At 39.7% G+C, this 23,165-nt stretch overlaps 1 protein-coding gene and 1 long non-coding RNA gene across 2 annotated transcripts in view; both read right to left on the bottom strand.

The window, feature by feature from the left end:
* Window positions 1-23,165, bottom strand: part of DLG2 (discs large MAGUK scaffold protein 2) — a 1,015,643-nt gene that overhangs the window by 952,922 nt on the left and 39,556 nt on the right.
* Window positions 1,407-18,684, bottom strand: LOC121063696. Its single transcript, XR_005816145.1, has 4 exons — window positions 17,562-18,684; window positions 16,713-16,880; window positions 16,363-16,492; window positions 1,407-2,243 (listed from the first exon to the last, which is right to left on the bottom strand). It is a non-coding gene; the product is annotated as an uncharacterized LOC121063696 (long non-coding RNA).

The following is a 23,165-nucleotide window of genomic DNA, read 5'->3' on the forward strand; positions in this document are numbered from 1 at the left end:
TCCTTTAGGAGAAAGCACATAATAGGAATCTAAAATCTCTATCACACAGGCCCATGAAAGCTAAAGAATTGAGCCTATATAATAGGTTGACAGGGTTGCTTGAGGTATCCTGCTATTCTTAGGAATAGAAGTAAGACTGAAGAGATTAATCAGATCAACTATTTCAACATTAATACTCAGTAACAAATGGCTTTTGCCAACAGATTATGATTTATCATCTTATGGATTTTATACCTAAAGGCAAAGTCTCTTCACACCCTTGACCGGGAGGACTAATGGACAGAACATCTCTGTGAGGAACAAAGCAATGTATCATGTCAAGTTCCCATCTCTGTTATTTGCTCTTTTTCTCTAATGAGGAACCCTCAAAGTCTAGACCTTATCCAGACGTTATAGCACTGACCGTCTTGTTGCTAAAACGGACAGAAATAATGTCATTCCAGTTATCCCACGTTTCCTTTTACATTGGGTAGTTTCTAAATTCTTTCCTTCCTTCATCGTGATAAACAAACGCTACGGCACAAGGTGAAACCACACAGTTCCCCTTCTCCAGCCAGAGGAGGAGAGCCTATCTCACCAAGCACAGTAGCTCATGACAGCTCTTTCGTTCAGATCTGAAGGGAAACAAAGCAAGTTTCATGTCTAATCTTTAATTTCCCCTATGAAAACCTGAATAGAAATGCATGTCTGGCACACATGCAAGAGTGATTCTTCTAGGCCTGTAGAAGAACCCCCTCACAAAAAACACTGGCCATCATCACTGAATCACTAAATCTCGGTCAGGAGATAAATAGCCATGTAATTGTGATCTCAAGAAGCTCCTATTTACTTTGTAGCACAGGTGAATTGGGAACTGGAAAAACAGTACAATTATCTTCAGCAGAAAAATCTCAAGTAGTGTGCAAACATTACTGGATGAAATCCCACAGTGTGCTAATCAGATAGATGCTATACACCTCCTATGGCAGACTGGAAAATAGCACACAGCAGTTTTCTGCTTTGCTGAGGTCTCAAAATAAGTCAGCAGGGGAGCTGAGAACTGAAGCAAGGACTTACAGGCACCTGTTCCAGCCACTGCAACGCCAGGAACAACAAGGATGAAAGTTTCAGAGTTAGGCCATGACCACAAAGATAACAGCAGACCAGTTTTCCTGCTGGTGTGAGCATGCAGGCATGTGTGTAATAGTAATATACAGAATCCCCCACATTTCAGATCGGACTTTCAGCTTGGAAGAAGTTAGATGTGTGGAAACAGGCTCAAAGCATCCATCCATCTACAGTGCAAGTCACTTCCTCAGACTTGTGATTAAATGTATTCTTCTTTCAAGAGAAACACCATGGCAGGTTCCTCTCTGGTGTTTGTAAGAAAAGAATTTTTCCACATAATTGATACTCTTCTGCTTTTTTAAAAAATACATTTTAATAATAAACGTTCAACAATTTTCAAGTACATTTTAACTCAGAAAAAACGTACTTTTCACAACCTTTTGGAGATCAGGATATTAACAATATATAACATTTCTTCATTTAATACAATAGCTGATAGATAAAATGACTATGACTTGCAATACTATACATTCAAGATTGAAAGTTTGTATACCTACATACAAACAGAATTATTTCTTCAATAAAGCTGAAAATCATAAATTGCATGAAATGTTAGATTCCTGCATGCCACCATACCAGTCCCCTGAAAGTGAGGAATGTTGTTTTTAATGCCTGCAGAGCAGCTCATGGAATGCACTGTCTCCAGAAGAAATATGCAGCTTAAAAGAATTTAGGACTGGGAAAACTCATGCACATGTTAAGCAATTTCCTAAAAATAAGGCCTAGTAAGAGAATAGTGATGATTTTAGGGTAGATGGAGCTGACTTCTTGAAGAATGTCCACTTGGTACTCTGTCACATGTCAGCTACATCATATCTGTAGCAGTTTCTATATAGCTCCATGATTTAAATGAATAATGTTTGAGAAGTATGTCTTTCCCCCACTTTAGGATGTTTTTTTTTCTGCTGCTGATGCTTCTGAATTATGTTCCAGGACAGTATTCAGTAGTACATAGCGTTTTCCTCAAGTGGAATTATTCAGGGACACAAATATGACGGCTGGTCTTTATGTCCATATTCTTCATAGCAGAAGTACTGAGTTCTCGTGGATGTTGAAAAGTGTCATGGTACAAGTGATGCAGCAAACTGGAGTGGTCAAAATCAGTCCTATGGTTCAGGCGGATGACTGAAGCTGAACTGTGAAAAATACCAGAGGAGAGAGAATGTGTCAAAGAATGACTATGGTAAGTGCATTCAAAATTAGCTATAACATTTTATTCTCTTAAGTAAATAAAAGTCATTCTTTAGGAATTCAACATATAAAAGATGCTAAATAGAGACCTGACAAAATGAAGCATAGTCTGCCCTTACTAGTAGCAACTACACCTCCTCACAAGGTGCTGAAATCCTCTTGCCCAATGTATGGTGAATCCCTAACATCCTACTAGCTCCAACAGGGTTTAAGAGTGTTAAGAGTCCCAGGAGCATATCCTCTTTAAATAGTTGCCTTTACTTGTGCAAATAATATTTTCTTCCTGATGAAACTTCCTCTGCTACTTTCTTTGAGCTGTGATGGAAACACCACAGCCAGATTTAGTCATCACGTCTTCCCAAGAAGTCACAGTAGGTGAAGTTTTCCTCTACATGAACTTGGGAAGACAGAATCTGTTAAAATACATATATTTGTGGGATATTGTGACACCTTCCAGTTTGGGACAAAACTATAGCAGCGCAATGCAGGAGAATGGGAATGAGAAATGGTAACGTAACAGTTCTCTCTGAAAACTGACAGGATAAAAGTCCAAGTTTGCTTCAAAGATGACTTTAAGGACTACTGAACCAGTTGTCCATCTCTCCATACTGGCTATATGCTTTTGTATTTATATAGGTGAGTAATGCTCATAAGTCATTAAAGGAAGACTTCAGCCATGTTATAACAGCTCTAATGAGAAGCAGAACCTTCTCTCTCATTCTTAGACCTCAGTAATCATTTGGAAGGCAATATACATTTTTCTGCTTAATCTCTTCTTCTCTGCCCATTCCCGCGCTAACGCATGCAACCTCAGGAATGGGTCTGTGTGTTGGGAAACTCCTGCAAGACAAGATAAGAAGAGGACTGCAGCAGGGCCATTGTTTTTTTTTCATTTTACCTGTTCCCCTGTAATGGTGGAGAAGGATATCCATCTGCCTCCTAAACCAGAGTTTGCCTTTACACATCATGGGATAGAGGTATCTGGATGTCATGCATGCATGCCATGGAAAAGAGCTGCTTCTGCTTTAAATAAGGCAACGCTACTGATGGAGGAGGGAACATGAACTGTTTCTCTGAGCTTCCAAGAGTTTAAGCAGGCTGCATAACTCCAAAAATGAGGGAATTTGACCACAGATGAATGAAAGCTCCCATGCAATATTGTTCCACATGGCTGTAGCTACCTCAACTTGCAAACTCAATGCCTGCTTTAAGAACTAGATAAATCTTAGCAAGGAGAAGATTGGGTGACACCAGCATGACTATCTTTTGTAAAAACTGTCAAACCAACCTCTCTGAAAACCTTTCCTTTCAATAACTACAGTGAAACATCCAACAAACACAACAGGCTTCCTCCAGACCAACTTTTCCAAGCTGAGCCTCCCACAATACCGTAAGAACAGCCAAAGACCTCTGCTGTTCTTGTGAATTTGGGAAGAATTCTTGGCCAGATTAGCATCAAAAGGAGTTTAACAATAACATCATCAACACTTTGTTACTGGAAAATTAATTAGCCTTGAGCATGCTTGGATACTATGTTGACAGACTCCAGCCCAATAACCTAATACAGCATCAGAAAGTTTTAAAATATAAGTGCCAAATTAATGCCACAGTGCATTACAGGGGAGAAAAAAATAACAATTATAAGACTGTGTCTTTTTTTCCCACTAGTATTTTATCACTCTGCTAAATATTGAATTCAATGTTTAAACGCTAATCAAACCAGTGAGACAAAGCAAAATGTTCTCCTATCACTTTATACTGAATAGCAAGTCTTCCCTGAGCAAAAGCTCCACCTAAAATCAGGCACTGGTAAGTAACAGAAATGGTTGGATTTTTTAGGAACGCTTTTCCACTGCTCCTTCCTTTGATAGCAAGACGCCTAAAAGACTCCATCCATCTTATTTGCTCCCATCTCTGTCTGTCCCACTACCTCACTGTTCTCACCCCGTGATACAAATGTACTTTTTCAGTATTCCAAGAATACAGGGTGTTTTCTACTATTAACCTTGTTTTGCCACAGTAAGTGAATTAAGTTTCCATATTCTGCCTTACTGATGTCCATTAGTGCTGATTAAGAGAAAATGATGGTGATCAATTTATCAGACAATTTTGACTTTGGTTTCTCTGCCTGCATTTTCCAATGGAGGTCCCAATTATTGACAGTTTTGATTCTATGACGTGGACATCAAGCAAGTAAAAATTACAAGTCAGTCACTGGAAAGTCATCATATGGCAGTGTCTTTGATTAGTGGTCATGAGATCATGACCATTTCAAAGGTGCCTATGGAAGTTTTGCAGAACATCCCTGAAGGTATATATTACCTTTTCTTTTCTCTTCAGTGCAGTAGAAAGACTTACATTTGGCAGACTTGTAAATCCTATTGCTGTTCTAGTCAGTGTTCAAGAACTGTAGCAAGATGTCAGACCAGTAAGTAAACAATAAGTGACAAAAAGAAAGCAAAAAGAAAGCAAAAAGAACAATGTTTCCTGGAAGAGTCTGCTCTGTTCATATGAAGATTAAAAAAATTGCATGTTGTCCTTTCTAAAAAGTGAATAGGATGTAATGAAGGTGAGACATACCACTTCATTTTAGAAAGTTGCATCTGAATTCCTGAAAAAAAAAATGAATTTACTGATTTCATATGGAGGGAGAGGGGAAGAAGACGCAGAGTTAGCAGCTTTTATTGAACCAATGTGGAAGACAAACACCTAGAAGGTGGATTTTAAACCAAAGACCAAAAGAAAGAGCGTAGTGTGCAATTTCTATCAGGAAACATAAAAGGAAAGAAAAAGCAGATTGCACTACAGGGAAGAAATAACCACGAGGCTTTATGTGTGCACTGCCTGTCTGACGAGAAACACTGAGAGGAAAGAGTTATGCTTAGATATGTGGTGCAAACAGTTACAAGATAATCTCATAGCTGAAATGTTCGCACTGAACTGTAGATGCAATCTGTTTAGTAGCAACAAGAAAAAGGGATACTACAGGGCTCACATTAATACACCAGTCTGAGGGACCAAGGCAAAAAGTGTGTGTTTTCAGTTTGCTTTGAGACAGGAAGAAAGGAAAGATTAAATGTTGCAAGAGTGAGAGAGAAAAGTATAAAATGCAAGGCTTGATATTTCTGGCTTGTGAAAACACTGCAATTGCAAATATACCTCCAGAGAGCACATCAAAACCATCTGACCTGTGGGTGTATTGATAAACATCACTCTAGAAAGTTCAAGTAAACAATTTAGCTTAACCAAGGAGCAAGAGCAAGGAATAGCACAGAGCTGGAGTGTGATTTTATGTACAGCAATATGTTGTTCGCTAAAATAAAATATCTTAAAGATTAATTGTTGCCAAATTGGTAACTCTAATAAACAGGAGATAAGAGAGATATTTATCATAAATTATCCTACATGGGTCATAAGGAAAAGAAGGAAAATGGATTCTTCCTGGGAAAGGCTAGCAATGCATATCTCTAAAGTACAGTGGGAGCAGTGAAGGTGTCTTTGTAAGGAGGTAAAAAAAACTACTCTGAGTTTCTGCTTCCTATTTGTATTAGGAGAAATATTTAAGCTGCACTCACTGAACGTAATTACAGAAGCTTTCAAAGATCCTTAAATATTTAAATACTTAATCTTCACAATATCTCTATTAAATAGATGTTTCTCTGTACCCCCAATTTACACAAGAGAAACATCTTTTAAAGCTTAGTTTTATAAGTGGTTTTGTTTCTTTCATGTGAAAGCAGCATAAAATGCTGTATGGATGCCTTTGCAGGTGCAGCTTTGTAGGTGGAGACACAAATGAGAGGTTTTCGGCTCTTTGATAACTGCTGCCAGTCAAGCCCATATTCACTACAGGCTTTGAGACGTGGATGCAGTTAAGTAAAAGGACACAAAACCATATCTGCAAATTTCCAGTCCAGCCTGAGGCTCCTTCAAAGTCCGGCGTGGAGAAGAGGGGCCCTGCTCAGGACTGCACACCGTGAGCACCTGGCCATGCCAAGAGCAGACTTTGCAAGTTCTTGGCACTTCACCTCCAGCTGAAGCTATCGGCGGCTGCTGCTTTTCTGAGCCAAATTTCCCAGGCAGAGAGAAGGAAAGGAAAGCAGTGTGGGCTTATTTTAAACTTGACATTTCAGCAGAGAAAATGTATAGAATAATTGGAAAGACTTGCAACAAGTATATAAAATATACCCCTAGATTTTGACCAAAAAGTTACTGGATGATCTAGCACAAGATTGAGAAGCTCTACATAAAGGAATATAAAAATAGTGCAGCTAGATGGATGAACTCAGATGTTCCTAGGGACATAACATTATTTCACAGACATTCGGAAAGACAAGTCACCTGTACCTTAATTAAATTTTTAGAAGTCATCAAATGAAGAGGGGCTGCCAGACAGTGAGTGAGAACAAAAGGAGAAAATGGGCCATCTTCTGCTCCCAAATACATGCACACAACTCTGTTTAGGCTTATTGAGTGTTCTGCTTGAGCATCTGATTGTAGAAGCTGCCTCTTTTAAGAGAGAACCTTTAACCAAGTTTATTTTCATTAAAAAAAAAAAAATCTGGAAAAAATAAAGCCTACCGTTAGTCACTTTATTTTAACCCCAAGATTATCTAGCAATACAACAAGGTCATTGGGTGGCACAGAAACACAGAACACACATGCGCGCACACAAGTCCTCTGACTCATTATTAGGTGAAATAATAACTCTGAAAGTGCGGTGCCATGCAGAGCCCATGACAATGGGAACATTTATATTGGCTACTGAGTTGTGGACAGGACAAAATCCACACGACTTCAAAACTTAGAACGAAACTTGGTCAGCTGGAGAAAAGCCAAAATGGGAAACAATACTCAAAGACTCATATCACACCCATAAAGCAGTACACAGTGAATATATGGAAATGAGACTTTACAGAATAATATGTAATACTGCAAAAACAACTTCTCTCCAGCCCCAGAGGAGGGAAGCGCCGAGGGAGGTGCCGCTCTCTGCTCCCTGGGACCAATGGCTGGACACGTGGGGACAGCATGGAGCTGTGCCAGGGGAGGGTCAGCCTGGGCATGAGGGAAAATTCCTGTGCCATGAGGGTGGTCAGACGCTGGGACAGGCTGCCTAGAGAGGTGGTTGGTGTCCCGTGCCTGTCAGTGTTCAGGACGCATTTGGACAGTGCCCTCAGGAACGTGCCTTAGCTTTTGGTTAGCCCTGAAGGGGTCAGGCAGTTGGACTTGATGATCTTTGAGGGTCCCTTCCAACAGAAATATTCTATTCTATACATTCATTGAAATTATTTAATGCATACAAAATTATAATTCTGTAGGGATTTGATAACAGTGAAAATCCAGGAGAGGAAATGTTTGCTGTAGTTGCTAATAGCACAGCAGTTACAGAGAAAAAGATTAAACAGAGCGTGGCTGAACGTCTCCTTCAGGAAACTGATCGTCCACAGACAGGAAATGTAGGAAAAGGGTATGACAAATGAAACCATGGATATGTTTCCCTAGCAATGTTGTTCCAACTGCATTAGAAGGCGTTAAAGAACTGTTTACATTGCTTAGGAAGTTCTTTTGACCAGTGGCACCATTTTTAATCAAAGAGAATTACCATGTCCTCACTATCTGTTCCCCACCCAGACCTCTGACTGATTATCCAGTGTCACAGTACCTGGGCAGTGGCAAACACTGTTAAATCAAAATCCTGATCTACTTGCCCCAGAAGTAGCATTTTCATCTACTTTGAACCCATATAATTAGAGCAGATAATGCTTCAGCTTTTTTGCACTTCCAAAAACATAAAGCGGCCAAAAATGTGTCTTAACTGGCTGATTAAACTGAATTTAGAGCTTATTTTCTTTGTTAGTGTCTTGAAACATCCAAATCATTGCTATGAATGAACACAAAGTTGGCCTGTTTTGTACTGATGTAAACGATGACCCAAGTCACAAGGCAGAACTGGGTCTGATAGCTGCTTGGAACAAAGTGGACTCAGTGCTATTAACTATTATAGAAACATGTGTGGAAGTCTCTGTATGAAGAGATTTATGACCCCTGCCGCACCAGAAATCCTTGGGCCAGATTTTCAAAGGCACATAAATATGCAAGTGATACGGCTAGTGGGATTTACCAAAGCATATGTAAACTTCAAGAATTCAACTTCCGCCAAAGTCAATGTGTGCAAGGATATTTTATGGATCCTAGTAGGTGCTCTCCTGCAGATACAAGCGCTTAAACACCTTTGTCAGTCTGCACCGAGGCCCCATGAGGTTGCTGTTACAAAACGTATATGACTCCATGATTTCTTATAAGGCAAAGACATCTGGAAGCTATAAATATATAAGAAGTCAAGACTTTGGTCCACAAATCCATTTGAGTTAAGCTGGAATCAGTGGCACCAAGGGACCTACGTATTTTTGTGCATCTGGCCTAAAACTCCTATTTCATGCCAAAGTTCTTCATCATAACAAAAAATGGAAGAGGAAAGTATCAGCAAATGTGCAGAACTGACTCTAGATTGTTCCTCATATGTGAATGAAGTATCAGGTAGGCTAGCTAATAACTGACCCGCTTTGTAGATGCTCTGCCCTGTCTAGGGATCCTTTCTGGAATCCAGTCTGAACTAGGAAGAGCTGTCACACCACCACTGCTTCCAGATGCTCCAGGAGTGGTGAGATGCTTTTTTAGCTGATTTAGTAGCAAACAGCTGCTTGAGGGCAGCTTTGCAATTGCACTTTGCAATCAGAGGTGAGGCTTTTCAGATGAGATGTCGTAGGATTCAGCTCTGTGCCTCACCCAAGTTACTGAAGCTCTTCCAGAATATTTAATCTGGGAATTTTATCCTCTGCTTTCTGTGGTCTTCTAGAAGGGCAAGCTAGAGGTCTTTTGCCAGCTTCTGAACTTGATTAAGCCTCAGCTTTGTGGCTAGCTCATTCCAAAGCAGGGTTTCATAAGCAGTCTTCCCTGTAGTGCAACCATCTTTGCCTGCTGCGCTTTTTCTAGGGGTGTTGAACGTGCTGGGGCACATAAATCTGATGTAAAGCCAGGGCCTTTGAGGAGATCTCGAAATAACATGTATGATTACAGAAAGCTTCAGGAAGCAATGGGATGCACCTACTACTAGCAACATCTTTGCTACTAGCTAGAGAATCATTAGCATTCATGAAAGACTGAATCAGGAAGAGTAAATCATCCCAGATGTAAATGACACTGATAGAAATCTTCACCACTGAACTTACTTGTGTGTGGTTAACCTGATTGCAACTTTGAAAGCTGTTGACTCAACATAGCATCTGGATTTTAACAGGTTCAGGGACAAAGCCATATGCTCTGACAAGGGTGTGATGTGAAAAACATTCCCCACAATGTGGTACAAAAGGCAAATCTGTCTAATGCAATCTGAAATCAGGCACTAGTAGGCAGTGATTACCAGATATGTCACAGGACAGATAAGGTAGGAAGTATTCAAAAGTCAACATATGCCAAATAGTAGCGTCTTTATTCAACAAACATACTTTAAATGCTGAATACAGAAGAAAACTATGGCAATTCAAGTTACTATTGCATGGTAGTTATGGGAAATGCTGACATTTTAAATAGTGATTAACAGTGTCTTCAATTGCTTTTAGAATAAACTAAAGAGGTAAATTAAATCTTCCCACATACAAATTTTATCCCTGAGTTTCAAGATCTCTCAAGGAGGATGCTGGCACAAGCTCCACTGTATTTGTTTTGGTTTGCAAAGAACAGCACAAGGAGAACACAAGCACAATATATTACTGAAGGATATTTGAAGAGTGAGAGCATAGCCACTTTGCTACTTGTACCACTTTGACTTATAATGTACAGACGGTTACATTCAGAATTGTAAGTGCAAGGCTCGCTAAAGATAGGGGATGGGCAAAGAGAAGAAAAAGCAATCATAGAAAGCAAAATTCAATAGCAGAACAAAAATATGGTAAGTGGCTTGGAAAGAGCTTTGCCTATTTCTGTGGGGAATGTATATGTGAGTTTAATTTCTAGAATAAGAAAGTGTTTAATTATCTTTAATAAGATAATTAAAGTATTTTCAGATTTTCAATGTCCTCTAAATGACCAAAAAAGTCAAGATCTCATCCATTTGGAGCATTCAGCCACATACACAGACACAAAAGAAAAAGAAGTTACAAAAGCTCTGATCCTGCAAGATGCTGAATATTTGCTGAGAAGAGTGTAGTGCATACCAGAGGAATGGGTCACATCACTACGAACTGATACAAATGCAGCTGGCAATGTTATCTGTGATGAGAAATTCTGTAGTCAATGGGGTTGCTTTACATTTGTATTGCTGTAAAAGGAGCAGAGAATTTGCTGCCCTATTTCTAGCTACAATCGGAGAGTAAAAATGTCAGCTTAAAGATGCTGGCACCAAAAAAAAAAAAATAGATCCATAGCCTCAACATGAAAGGCAGAGATGATACCTCAGAGCTATATTTAGATTGACCTGCAGAGCTGACACTGAGATTACTCTCACCAGTACTGATCCCGATGAGCCATCCAACCTATATCAAGTAGATCCCACCCAAAAGCGTCAAGGTTATGCTTAACCAAAGTTGAGGGGTGGCCTTGCAGAAAGCTGGGGGACTGCAACTGGTTGGTTTTTCTGCTTGTAAGCAGGTCATATATCTCAAGGAGGGTTGAACAAGGTCTTGTCCATGGGAAGCCAGCAGAGATACAAGATGTAAGGTTAGTGGGAGGTCATGGTCAAATCCAACTATCAATATAGACATAGTCACAAAAGCATAAGAGAAAGGGAAGGATCTGGGATGGGGGCAGTCAGCCCAAGAAGGACTGACTGGTTCAAACGTAATACTGAGGAATTCCTCAGGTATTGTGCTTCCATACATGGCACACTCTCTGTGAACCCAAACACTTACACTGTGACTGACAGCAGAGAAAATTTATAATCAGATTAAATTTATAATCAAATAAAAAAATAAAAGGGGGGGAGGGCTATCAATGCTAACAGCTAGCTTGAAAACTGAGAGGAAGTGCAGTTTTTAATAGGATTGATAAAAAAGGTGAAATTCAAATAAAAAGAGTGAAAATATGCCTATTTTACTGAAAAAGTCATTGAAATTTTGCCACATGATTCAAAACAGAACTATCCTTTAGGTTTTGTTTGCCAATTTTTCAAATTCTCTGGTTTTCTGCTTTATTTTCAGTTATATTTCAACACACACAAACTTGTCAAGACTCCTGTCTGCTTTCTCTTCCCCTATCTGCCCTGAATGAAGTACCGAATGCTACAAATGTGTTTGATCTTTTCCATACTTTTACAGAAAACATCTCAAATAAAATAGAACGTTTTCACAATTCTTACACAAAACATTTTTTTGACCTCATGAATATGAAAAATTTCATATTAGCACCTCTGAAATTAGACTCTTTTGAATGCTCATGTTTTTTTATCACTTCAGGCTGAGATACAATTCTGAAGTCATTCGATGTTCACAAAATGGCATTTTCTAATTCAGCACTCAACTTTTACAATAACTTTTCCATGCCCAAAAAGTTCCTGCAACATAGGCATTCACTGACCTTATTCAAACAGGGGCTTCTCCAAAAAGTAACCTTCTTACAGCTCCAAAAATATACCCAAAATGTCGTTAGGGGACAAGTAAGTGGTCATCCCTCAAACACTGCCTGCGGTAGGCAGGTGGCACGGTCTTTATTTCACAACTATGGAAACTGAGGGATGTGTTTCGATGATTTGCTGGTCGGAAGGTTTGTGGCAGAATCCAATATGACAAATAGGGACAGGCGTAAGGAAGAATCTGCAAACTTACTTCAGTTATCCAATTCTATATGGTATTAATTAATGTTAACGAAGGAGGGGGGGACAGCTTCATTCATTCTCATGACTGTGAATGTTCCAGCTACTCAGTATGGATGATGACAAATAATAACACTGACTTCAAGAAGTCTTGAGAGGGAGCAACAATCAACTTCTTCCTGCAGTTGCAAACAACCTTTTTTACACTGGGAAAATCCAGCATAACTCCCAAGTGCATTTTACCCACCACAAAAAAGTAACTGCTCTTAACTGATGCATTACAACCAAGGAAAAGTGGAAAGCAGCAAGATTTACACGCCAAACTCATCACAAGAAACTGCAGAGCTTTGGCTTTCACTTGGTCTTGTGCCCAATTAACACATTTGTCTCTGACGGGTTGGATGTAAAGATTTGTAGCAGAAATTACAAAAAGGTATAATGCATAGTCTTGTTCACACCCTTGCCTATCCTACTGCTTGGGGGAGTAATCTGTACCCCCTCACCTTTTTATTTTTAATTTTGTCACAGACCTTCATGGTTTATTCAAAGCTCCTAGACAGCAGCCCCATCAGAGTACAAGCTACATCAGAGGCCCCAAAGACCTCAGGAGGTCAGATGTTTTTCCCCAGGAGACAGTTCACATTCAGACTCTTTTGGGAAGCTAACTACTTCTGAAGCTTAGCCAGTTTCTGGCAAGATCTATGGCAGATTATCAGTCAAACATATCAAGCTATGGAGGTTCACAAGATAACTTTAGCCATTATAATAACTCTTCTTTTTTTTTTTTTTTCCTTTTTTCTTTTTTTTCCTGAGCAAGAAGTCCCTCAAAATCAAGGGGTTTTTGCCTCGCTGGTTTTGGAAGCAGCTGCAATCAGGCAGATGGTCATATCTAATACCTCCTGGAATGCTATTAACCACCAAGGGAATCATATAATACTATTCTAGGTGTCTACAGTAGTTTTCCTGTACTAGCTGTCCTTTGAATTGAGCTGGGAATCCCTAATGGGTCTTCCATGCTAAAAGAAAGGCAGGAGGGAAGTCGAGAAGAATGTCTCATGGGAGAGGAAGACAATATTTCCTTTTAACACTCTCAACATAGAGCAATTGTAATGAAAAAGCTGCACATTCTTGTGCCACTGATTAAATTGAATTTGTATTAATGGTACATCTTTCAAATAAGACTCATGTCACCCTGAGGAAAGACTTCTACAGTGTAGCAGTCTATACTTGAGTTAGTGCTCTGGGTAAGATTTTTACCCAATGGAGAGAAATAGACTCTTCTGTGATAAGATTCATCTCAGCCTGAGAGGATGGAGGAGATTGGATAATTCACAACTTTAAAGAGGTTATTTCTTTCCACTTATGACAAAAGTATCCGTAGAAAACTGAACTAGCTCAGAGGAGGTCACTGCAGACCTCCAAATTTTGGAACAACAAAGCTTACCTTGACATTATGACTTAAAAATCCATCTCTGTCACCAGTAAAAGTCACTGTGGCAGGACAAACCTCTTCTCCTTTGCTATCTGTCATTATTACCTCCATCCAAAGGTAGTTAGACCATTTACACACACATATATGTATAAATATATACATATGCAGGTGTATATACACATGCACACATGGAGTCTTTCTTCACTCTCAGTGTTTACTTTGCTAAATTCTGTTTCCTTTCAGATAAAAATCAGAAAAACCTGAAAAAGATAAATCATCTGAATTGAGAAGCTATGAACAATGCACCTCAATTTATGCCCTCCTTTCACTCATGCATTTCCTTTTCTTTGCTTTGACCTTTCTCTTCAAGGTATTAATCTTATCACTTTTCTCTTTCACTTTTTCTCCTTTTTTTTTTTTTTTTGGGGGGGGGGGGAGGGGAGGAGGTGATGACCATAGTTTCTTCTCCTCAGTGAGCTTATTTGGAATTCAGTTTCTTCAGATCATCTCCTTTACCTCTTTGCCATGCCTTGTTTTCCAAGTTCTTCCTCTCCCCTTTTTCCTCTAATTTCCTGGTATCCTTCACCAAGACTCTGACAGCAGCATTTTGCCATGAACCTCTCCCAGTGCTATTCCTGCCTGTTATTGCTTTATAGAAGAAGACAGTAAGGCTTCATCATCCCAAATCAATGATTCCTTCTAAACTGGTTAATCACTATCCCAGCTGGTCTCAGTGACCTACATACCTCTGTGCAATTTAGATGTTTATACTAAGCATATTTTTAATCATAATGCACAGCTATAAAATACAACATAATCAAATAAAAAATATATAAATTTCCATGGATAGAGATGCTGAATCAGAGACAAGGTGATCTTCATTAAATAAGAGCTATTGAATAGCCAGTGCACTGCGGGAGGTTATACTTGGTCTAACATATTAAGACACCTTATTTTAGCTAAATAACTGAAAATATATTGAATAAGTATGAAGGGGAAAGAAGCACATATTTTGAGGTTGAAGATTAAACCCACTCAGATCCTTTGAGGGGCTTGCTGAAGATCAACTCCATTAAGCTGATGTGTTCTTCCAGGAGTAGGCTCTCTTTAATGTATGTAACCTGAAATGCAAGACCTGCACAGATAAAATAATTCCTTAGAAGGTGTGCATCAAAAAATCACTTAGAGAAAGTCTGCAAGATAAAGGGAGAAAGTAACCTTTCTGATTTAATCTTGGTGTAAGAAAAGTTAAGCCTGTATTTTATTTCTTCATTTATGTTTGTAGAAATATTTATTTTTATTTAGAAATATTTATTTTGTCTTAAGTAACCAGTTTTATTTTCACTTTATCTGAGGGCATTCTTATCCCAGGGATGTAACCTGATGCACTGGGACATTTTAAGTGTTGGAGGATAGAATCAAGTATCTTAAAATGACATGGTAAACAGGAAAGCTCTTCCGAAGGTCACTCTTCTCACTACATTGAAGCATCTTTTTCATTACTGAGAATTTGACCCTTTTCTTGCAAAGGCTAATTCCTCTGCAGAGAGTAATAAAATCCCTTTACAATGACAAAATACCACATCTAGTGGTAAGCAAGAGTATGGAGAGCTATCCAAAGTGTGCATGCTTCAAGCCCACTTACATCAACCCAATTTGAGCTGGGACACTAGTAAAGATATAAATGTGCCTACACAAAGATACGTCCAAAAAATGGAGCCTTACACTTCAGGAAGGATGTAGAACAACTTACAAAACAGTTGCTGTACCCTGCTAAGAGCCTGCACATAAGTGTCAGCACAGACATCTCATGGACCATAAAGAATGTTTCTTGGCCATAAGAATAGAAATCTTGTGAGAGTTCAGCAAGAAAAGCCCAGTGACGACTGTTCTACCATCTCTAGAGAAAACATTTTGGTGTCAAACACCTTGAGAAACTCAGAATCCAAATGCAATGAAATTTAACTTTCAGTGCTGATAACAATGTTTAGGATGACAGAATTACTGATTTCTCAAGAATAGATGTTTTCCATTTGAGAAAAAGTAGCTGTTTCTTCTGAAGGGGAAGATAAGACTTGGCAGCTATTAAGCTTGCATTAAGAAAAATAGAAAAAGACATAGCACCAAGAAAGCCAAATGCTTTCTTCAGGTATAATGAGTGTTAAATTAGAAGTTTAATGATCCAATGTAATAATACTCTGAATTCAAGAAAGGCATGTGGTATCCAGCTGGCCAAGTGATTTTGACTACGTGCCACCACAAATGTAGACTCTTATTTAATGTCTGTGGAACCAGACCAAAACATGAACACAAATTTCACACCACTCAAGTGCAAAATACTTGGTTGGCTTCAGGTTTTTGAGCTGATCTTTCACATGCTGTGGCTGACAATTAGATGCCTTTCCAGCTGTCAAAACGTGACCTTATTCCCTGCCCATTCTGGACCTGACTAAATGACCACTGAGATGCTGAAACTTCATCTAATTTCTGACTTTCTGCTGTAAATGAACTGTAACTGAGATTTAGTAATTGGGGATAGAGGTGCTTTTCCCTCAAGAGGGAAGCAAAATGTGCTTGCCATACAAAGACTATCATTTGAGTAAATAAATAAAAATACTGAAGAAGAAAATTCTAGATTGGAGAAAAAACTGAGACCATCAACTCAGAAATTAAACCTGTTTTTTGCTTCTTGTACTTTTTGTCTGTTTGCTGGTTTGTTTTAACAGTGTTCTAATTTGTTAAAATAAAAGCTGGATGTAAAGTTCCTACTGGCACATATTCTGTCTGTTCACACTGAGAACATGAAGTAATTTTAAAAAGATACCTTTTTTGTTGCTCTTAATGCATTGCCACATGAGAGGACTGGTCCACAATTTTGCCCCCTCAAGAGCCAGAGGTCCCTATTAATTTGTGCAGAGCATAACTTTCAATTTGTCTTCTTCATTTTCAGAGAGCTGCAAGGGAAAAGAAAGGAATATCAACTTCTCCACTTCATGAAACATAGTCTTCATGAATGCATCTTTCTTATGTTGTGCTACAGCCTTTCCTCTGTTTACCAAATTCATAATGACTGGCAGATGCAAACAACTTTGTGCTTCAGTGTAATTACCAAAAAAAGCTCTACTACTGTTTATTATGAAAATATTGTGCGACTTAGTAAAAGGATGCACTTACCAGGAGCTTAAGTTTGTAGATGGAGAAACGTCTTTGATCCCTGTTACATGGGCCAGGTGGATCAGACTGCCTAATCTTTGGGGCATCCAAGGACATCACATGCAGCAGCCACTGGCAGTGAAGGGTGGGAGATGGTTCCATGTCTGGTTGCTTTCTTTGTGAAGCTAGCTTGAAAATGAAGAGATTTCTTTTGCTTTTTTTTTTTTTTTTTTAATCACCATCTTGCAAAAAGCACAGATGCAACTATTGGCAGGATTTCCCTTTCAGGGTATTATTATTAAAGAGTGGATTTTAGAAGTCTTTTATTTTCTTTCTGATCTCCTGTCTTTTAGGCTTACTTAAATCCTAATTCAGTCAACTTCCAGAAGTAGACAGCAGAAATGAAAAGAAGAGCAATACTGCCTCTCATTTACTAGAATTTTTCTATTCTGTTATTTATGTTCATCCTCTAGGTTTCTCCATGAAGAATCACGAGTGTTTCAGCTAAAAACAGGTTTTTTTAAAAACAGATGCTTAAGTGACATGTTTCCCTTGAGTATGACATTTGAATGTTAGCACCAATTAACCACACAGAAAAATTTTCCCCTCGTCATTTCATAGCTCCGTGTTGACCAAATTGGCCACATAAAATGTCTTCAGTACAGATGTACTGGGGGAAGAGACGTCGGAGAAAGAAAGTAATCACATAAATACAATGCACAGAAAACATCCGTCGCTGTACAGAGCGGGTCATTGTCACCAGGTTTCTAGAGAATCATTCACTTGCTACCTGCATGGCACAGCATTACAATTACAATTACACTATCAGATCCAGCACGGAGAGGAACTTATTCCATTAGAAACGCTTACCTTCCCCTGGTTCCTACCACACAGCACCTCTGCCGCCCTCACCAGCACAATGCCTGTGCCCATGCAGAGACAGAGACAGCAACCTGTGCCCATTTCATTTCTTTTCAATTATAGCATTGGCCCTCCCTGTGAACTTCGCCCAGAAAGGTCTGTGTATTCAAGTGATTCAGAGCTAAAGCCAGGGAAGTTTTAATTCATAGTAGGGCTACAAGTAAAACAAATCAAACAGAGCAGAGACCAGGTGGAAGTGATCATCCTGACAGAGAGGTAAGCAAACAACCTTTAGCTGTAAAGAAGCTGACTTTTACAAACACAATGAGCTGGCTATTCCGTCTCACAAGGTGATAGCTTAAGGATGGCAGAGCATTCATCTTGGTCAAAATAATGCCTGCTGGCACAGGAAGGCCAGGATGTAGCTGTGTTACAGGGAACCCCACCAGCACAACAGAGACGGCCTTTGCATTGTCCCTTTTGTCTCAGTGCATGGTCAGTGCTCCAGAACCACACTGAAAACAGTGGCGTACAATTGTAGATGACTTGGAATTTCATTTCCCAACACTTAAAAACAATGATTAATTTCCTTGAGGATGATACGGTTGTTTGGGATATTTATAAGCACAGTTTTACTTGGATTTTGTGAAAATGTGGCCAAATACCACTATGCCCACCTTCTTGTACATCTTAGGAGCTTGCCTCTGCTGGACTGTCTGTCACTCCTTATGTTACACTGTAAGCTCCTGTAGCTATAGCCATGGAAAAATGCTGTCACAGGCATTTGGGTGATCAGTATCCTTCTCTAATTTGATTTAGGCTCTTAATAGATTAAGAATCAGAGCAAGCTGATGATACAAGGGCCCTAGAATCACAGAGATGCCAGTGAAAATTTAACAAAACAAGCACAAGTAAGACACTTTCACATTTTATCTTGCTTGGAAAAATGTGGAGTAGTGGACTGAAATCAGTGAAGTTGAGTTAATTAACCTAATGTAAAGGTGATGATTTGAAACTGCCATTTCAGAACCGAGGCAGAATGGAAAACCCATGCTGTTCCCTTGGCAGCTTGGTCACTAACACACACTGAAAGCAAGTGGGTACATATATCCCCGTTCCCTCAAACAGGAAACTATTTGTCAGCTACTGCTTAGCTCAGTGATGTATAAAATGCTTTTATATTTTTCCACGGGAATTGGAAAAAGAAATCTTTGCTGGGTCCCCTTTCCTTCAGCACTACAACAACCCTCTAACATGCTGCTCTCTAGTATACAAGAAGAAATCAAAGTGCACATAAAAAGCTCCCCTGGTTGGCATGTCGACACAGTCTTGGGAAGCAGGAAACAAATCTTTTTTGAGGGATTTGCCAGAAGCAGGACTGAAATACTGGGTTGGGAAAGTTAATGTTACCCAATGGATGGACAAAATATCTGGCTAGGGAATGACCCTGGGAGGATGTATGATGGAGAGGAGAAAAAAACAGACACTATGAATCAGAAAGGCCCAGTGGTTCTCCCATTTTCCACCAGTGTGGCAGGGAGCAGGTCCAGTAACCACAGAGCTGGTTAGGGAATTTCAGAGGAAGCATAATCCAGTGTCTTGTTTGTTTGCATTTCATTAACAACCTTGGGTCCAGCCCTTTCAGGTCAGACTCCAAAACACATGTAGAAGTGGTGAGAAGCTTTTTAAACATTTTGTGGGATGACCTAGGTATGGGTGCAGATGTGTGAACACCTGAACAAATCTGGCATCTGCTTTGCCTGAACGTCAGGTCTTTGTCTAATATGAATACAGGCTGGGCAATGAGAGGGTGGAGAGCAGCCCTGAGGAGCAGGACCTGGGGGTGCTGGTGGATGAGAAGCTCAACATGAGCCAGTAATGTGCGCTTGCAGCCCAGAAAGCCAGCTGTATCCTGGGCTCCATCAAAAACAGGGTGGCCAGCAGGGCAAGGGAGGGGATTGTCCCCCTCTCCTCTGCTCTCGTAAGGACCAACCTCCTGTGCCCAGGTCTGGGACCCCCAGCAGAAAAAAAAAAAAAAAAAAAAAAAAAAAGATGTGGATCTGTTAGATCTGTTAGACTAAGTCCAGAGGAGGGCCACGAGGATGATCAGAGGGCTGAAGTATCTCTCCTGTGAAGACAGATCGAGGGAGTTTGGGTTGTTCAGCCTGGAGAAGAGAAGGCTCTGGGCAGACCTCACAGCGGCCTGCCAGCACCTAAAGGGGCCTACAGAAAAGCTGGGGAGGGACTCATTACTCATTGTCAGGGGGTTCAGTGGTAGGACAAGGGGTAGTGGGTTTAAACTAAAAGAGGGGAGATTTAGATTAGACATAAGGAGGAAATTCTTCACTCAGAGGGTGGTGAGGCACTGGCACAGGCCACCCAGAGAAGCTGTGGGTGCCCCATCCCTGGAGGCGTTCAAGGCCAGGCTGAATGGGGCTTTGGCCAACCTGGTCTGGTGGGAGGTGTCCCTGCCCATGGCAGGGGGGTGGAACTGGATGATCTTCAAGGTCCCTTCCAACCCAAACCTTTCCGTGACTCTATGACTATCTGTAAAATCAGGTCAATAGCAACACCTTGCAAGAGACTTAGAATGCTATTTTTTTTAGTCCAAAATGGTTTAAAATGGATCTGTCATATCAAAAGCAATGAATGGCATGGGAAAGAGAAGGGAAATAGGTCAGCACATACCCTGCCAATACGGATTCACAAGCTCTTTTTTCTTAGGAAAATAAGCAAAAATTTGTTTTGTGCTTAATTCACTGCTTCATCTGGTCTAAAAATGGAAAAATACTTCTGCATTCAGAATTGAAATTTCTTTCATTTGGGGGCTGGGGGTATAATTTTTGAAAATATATATAGCTACATTCTACAGGAAAGACAAATGCTAGATTTAGAAAACATCCTTTTTTTGTGTGTGTGTGATGTTTCCTTCATTTTCAGCCAGAAATTCTTGCCAAATATGAATTGTATTTATAAATAATTTTGGTTATTTTTGATATATTTAAAGAGAAAAAAAAAAGAAAAGAGAAATCACTCTTGAAAAATGTCATCTGGATCTAACAAGGATTCCTGAAATCCCCCTATGTAGTTTTAGTTTAAATAAGATCTATTCCGATTCAGTTTGACCAATCGGCTTTCTGATCTGCTACATTTTAGAGTATTAACAGATGTAAACCCCTAACAGAAGCGGAAATATGAACTATTTACAGGCTCTCTACGTTTGTGCAGGCACACTTGCGAAAAGCACGTAGAGGTCTACAGGTCCTATAGATGCTTTGACCTGAAATCATGAGTATGAAACAGCCATTGCCACAGTCCACGACTGACCAGCCACTGAAAGATTGTTGTGGACTGCTGGACTGTCAGTGATGGATAAATTGCTTTCTTCATATGCTTTGCCCACAGTTTTGCTAACATATCAGGGCTTGTGCAAGACTTTCCGTTTCGGTGAAGGCTTTCAGGGAAGAAAGCAGCAATATTTTAAACCTGTCAGGATCGAGATCAGTTATAAGCGCAGGCAGGTGCCTGCAGAATCACATGCAAGACATTTGGGTCCTTATGGTACTCGCTGGAATTCCAGATGATGCACTGTACAAAATCAATGACCTGATGATGACTGCAGGAAATAAAATAAATAAATAAATAAATAAATAAAAACCACAAAAATGAGCCAAATTAAATGCAAAAAGAAAAAAAAAAAACATAGGTATGATGGGCAAATAAAGAAATAAAAAAAAATGAAAGAAAAAACAGGGAAAAAATGAAAAGAAAGGGATTTTGGTATTATGAGTGACAAGGAATTTAGTCCTGATTCTACTGAAGAATCCTACATAAACAGTTTTATCAACATATCAGATCCACTTCCCTTTTGCCACCATGTGCATATCTCCATTTATAGGTGAGAGAAACTGAAAAGACATAGACAAGTACAATATCATGACTCAGGAGCAATGTTCCTGTTACCTGATACACCATCTGATTCCTTCGGATGGTGCAGAACAATACAGCACTTTTTGGATCACAGATGTATTTGATAATGTCACAGTCTGTGATTGCCTTTTTTACATAAACCAATATAACCAGAATAAAGAGGCAGTCTTTCAGGCAATACCCACCCTGACCCCCCCAAAAGACTTGCCTGATCTTGCTCTCTTCTATAAACCCTGCCTCACCTTCATCCTTAGAGCATCACTGTAATAACACTGTCTTTATTGATATTTAAAATGCCCACTGAGTCACCACACTGAAACTTGGAAAGGTACATATATATATATATATATATATATATATGTATGTATGTACATATGAGATTTTTTATAACTGACAATATTTTTGCCAAATGCTCAATGACACTTCTTTAAGCTAATGTATCACTGAACCTTTCTGCTTTCTGTTTGCTATCTAACAACGCACAGTTTCTGCTTCGTTAAGGGAAAAGACATACGCATTTACATTATCTGTTGTGTTATAATGGCCAAACGTCAGTAAAAAATTGCACGGTAACGCAAATCTCTATGGAACCAATTGTTCTTTCTAACCACTCTGAATATTGCCCTTATCTTTATGAGCAAGAAGTCTACCTGTGAACAGTGCTGCAGTTTCCACACTGGGAGTTTCACAGGCTTATTCAGAGAAATTCATAACTTCAGTTTGCCCAGACCTTTTTTCCTGAGAGAGAATCACAGAACCATGGAGTAGGTTGGGAGGGATCTCAGGAGACCATCTACTCCAACCTGCCCTCTCAAGCAGGGTTAACAAGAGCAAGTAGCCCAGGGCTGTATCCAGCCAGGTTTTCAATGTCTCCAAGGACCAAGGCTCCACTGCCTCTCTGGGCAGCTGGTGCTGGTGTTCAACCACCCACACGATGACTTGAGGCTGACACAAAGTCTGCTTAATCGGTGACTTTCACGGCTGACCAGAGAAGCAAGCAAAGGCAAGAAAGCACATATAATATGTATGACTTAAATTACGGCATTTGCAATTTAGTACAATACAATCTTACCTAGTGAGGCCCCAGAAATTGCTGAGAAACCAGAGAATACATTCAAGCATAATTAACCTACTGTTATAATTTGACCTTACGATTCAGAGCAATACTCATTTGATGGTTTCAATACAATAAAAAGTTAATGGAAGATTTTTTTTTAAAGCATAAATCTGTTTCCCTGCTTACTTGTATAAGCTAAGTGAGAACTACAAGCTGCATCCTCCAACCATGCTCTTCAGAATCCCAAAGGCTAACAACACCACCAATGACTCCGAATATTCCAGCACAGCCGGAAAGAACAAGCTGCTGGGTTGTGTTCCTTTAATACCTGATCAAAAGAAGGACAAGAATTTGCTGTTTCCCAAGAGACACGCTAGAATCCTCTCATTAGGTTAATAGCATCACTTAGAAAAAAAATCACGACACTAGTATACATTCATCATCTTAGGATCAAGCTGACACAAGACACCAAACCATTTAGAGAGGAGTCCAGCCCTGTCAAAAGAAGCTATAACTACTCCACTCAAGCTGTTTAAATGCCTCTTGCTGGAAGAGTTTTGTTCTTTGCTTCGGAGGACAGCTACATCATCCTGCGTGTGCCCAGATACAGCCTTGCAGCAGTCCTG

This window comes from Cygnus olor, chromosome 1 (assembly GCF_009769625.2).
Source record: "Cygnus olor isolate bCygOlo1 chromosome 1, bCygOlo1.pri.v2, whole genome shotgun sequence".
Taxonomy (NCBI): domain Eukaryota; kingdom Metazoa; phylum Chordata; class Aves; order Anseriformes; family Anatidae; genus Cygnus; species Cygnus olor.